The sequence below is a fragment of the Gopherus flavomarginatus genome, chromosome 1 (assembly GCF_025201925.1).
Source record: "Gopherus flavomarginatus isolate rGopFla2 chromosome 1, rGopFla2.mat.asm, whole genome shotgun sequence".
NCBI classification, from domain to species: domain Eukaryota; kingdom Metazoa; phylum Chordata; order Testudines; family Testudinidae; genus Gopherus; species Gopherus flavomarginatus.
Window position 1 is genome coordinate 158,127,022 of NC_066617.1, and position 3,070 is coordinate 158,130,091.

The window sequence follows — 3,070 nt, forward strand, 5'->3', positions numbered from 1 at the left end:
ATCCTGTTCCCTCAGGCTGCAAGTTGTCTTGATTTCTACTGTCCCTTGCAATCCTCCACAACTCATCCCATATCCTCCTGGGGCTCATATTTGGTGTTGTAGTCTCCATTGACTCTTTCCCTCTTCCTATAGGACTAGCTGCTCTTCTCTTCTTCTTGCCCTCCCACCTTCAGTGACCACCTTCTGTGCCCCTTCTTCATTTTCCAATTCCGCAAACCTGTTCCTGAGCTCTATTGCTCCTTCACTGGCCCGTTTTTTCCTCTGCCTGGTTTGCTTAGTCACATGCTTCCACCATCCACTTTCCTCACCCAGCAGTCTCCCCTCAGAATTCTTTGGTCCTGCTTCCATCTGCAAGTCTGAGCTTTTCCCTTCAGCCTCCTCATGTCTTTGCTCCATCATCTGCTCAACCCCCCCTTCTAAACTCAACCAGTATTTCCACCTGCATCTCCAATCCTCGGATCTTTTCTTCCATCAGCTCTATCAGGCGGCACTTCATGCAGATGAAACTCTTTTCAGGTACCCCCTCCAGGATCATGAACATGCCACAGCTTCCACATCCAGTCATCCTCATTGTGTCTTCCACTGCTGCCTCTGTATCGGTCATAGCCTTCCCACCTGAAATCTTTTAGGCCAGGAACAACCCCCCATCGGGCACCAGAACACCAGCAGAACACCACCCACTCCATTCATTGGCCTGTCTATTCCTCTGCCTAGGTCTCTTAGTCTCCCCCGCGATCTCCCCCTACAAACTCCCCTGTTGACAGCTCTGTTTGCTGACTCCTGTGCCGCTGCAGCTGTCTGTGCTGCTGCCTGACTGGCTGGCTGGCTATCTTTACAGGACCCCTACGCAGAGAAACGCCGCCTCCTAATCAGGACTCAGCTTCTCTCCCAGCACACTGCCCCTACCAGCCTCCACACATATAACTACAAAATACAATACACAAAATACAAAAACCTTCTCCTCCAACAGAGCTCCCACTGAAACTCCCATTTACAGCTCTGTTTGCTGGCTCCTGTGCCGCTGCAGCTGTCTATGCTGTGTCTCTTTGGTCAGGGAGGCAGAGGAGAACCACGATGATGTCACTCCCCTGCCTTATATAGCTTTTGTGTATGACGGGAACCCTTTGTCTTCCAGTGGAAAAACACTGGAATTCCGGGGGGGGGGCAGTACCAGGTGACGCAGACATATGTCTCTACAAGGCTGTGGCAGCCATTACTCATAGGCTGTCTGGAGCGTCCACCGGAAGACTAAGCCCTTTCACAGACCATTGTCTTTGTTAATGGGCCATCACTTCTGTCTGGCTTTTTCATTGTTGTACCTGAAGGACTAGTTGTGGGTGACACCCAAAGTAGCACATTTGAAATACAGATACATGGTCAATATTCCTAACTTCACATACAGAAATGATACAGGCATTCAAATTGGATAATCACGTTCCGTAAATCATACCTTTTCCAATGATATCTTACATGAGCCATCTTGCATAAAGTATATCTCGGTTATGCCATATCCATATCATAAGCATTTTTCCATAAAGAATATGGAGTGTAACGTCACACCCTCCACCATTTTCCCAGTTCTGAAATGAAAATTCAAGGAGCCTCCTATGCCATTCAGATTGATATTACAGATTTTCAGTGGGAAGGATGAAGACTTTATTTCAGGGCTGAGACACACAAGGAGTCAGCGGCAAAATGACAGGTGTCACTCAGCACTTCCCCAAAGAGTGTCCAGCCATTTGGTTTGTTCTGACACCGAGACAGGTGGCCATCACTTAGAAAATAGCTCATGACCTTAAGAGGCCTGAACTACTCCTCAATAGTGAGCTTTGGTCAAAGCCTTGGATTGGGATTTTTGCAAAGACTGATCAGAGCCAGAACACCATCTCTTTCTTGGGGGTTTCAATTCCTAACCTGAATTGCCTGGCTTGGACCCAACTCCAGCTTGCTGTTTTCATTTCACTTTGATTTACTTTTCAAGAAACGCATAAAAGAGCTGCCGTAAGTGTTGCAAAGTTTGGGCATTGACCTGGCGTAACTAGTATGTGCATGTGACGCACAGCCTTGCTGCACGGTCAGACTGCCTGCTACATTTAACATGCCCCATTTGTAATCCTTTCAGTTTGTTTCTAGTGAATCTCACGTTAATGTGAGGTACTGAACGGGGAAGCCTGGCGACTAATGCCCACTGCCTATCCACACAGCTAGTATCTATCACAGCCATGTAAGGTACCTATCACTGTGGCATCTAAACACTGATGGTCCCTAAGGTAAAACACTCCAAGCTTCATTCACATCCTACCCTGCCCATGTACCTTTGCCTGAGAGGGGTCACCTCTAGGAACTCGGTCTCCATGGCCCCTTCGGTATTTGGCTGAGATTGCTAGCAAGGTGGGCAATTGATGCCATTTGTGGGAGAGGGTTTTGAGGTCTGAATACTTCCGTGCTAGGAAATGAACTGGGTCTCACACAACTGAAGTCATATATGGCCATCAGACTGGCATTCAACAGTAACAAGGTTAGCTCACTGCAGGACGGTACTATGAACTGGTCACAGTGACTCATTACCAAGCCCTTGAGTCATTCAGTCCCCTCATTTGTGGATGTTTTTTTTCAGTTCTTGCCTCTCAGCTTTGCCTTTTGTGCTAGACAGTGGCTGTTGGGCCCTACACACCGCAGCGTGTCATGGCTGCGCAGTAAGCCATGCAGTCCAGCACACAGCCATAGAGAGCAAAAAATGTCCCTGTCATTCATGTAACCACAGATTGAGCCTCTTCCTGACAGCAGCTCAAGGCTAAGAGCAGCTAAAGAAGGATCACTGCTACTGGAGTGGTTTTCATTTAGAATTGCTAAAGAACCAGCTCAGGAGACCTAGGTAATAATTAGTCTTTATTACTAGTAAAGTCAAAATCAGGTTAGAAAAATCTATAATCAAGTAAAAGTAATTGTTTCTTTCATTATGGGAGGTCACTTCTTGGTGCTCCTATGGTGCGTAGATATGAGTGTTTTCTGTATCCTCCTCAGTTCAGATTAGAGGAACGTCTCCAATGTTTCATTAAATAGATATATA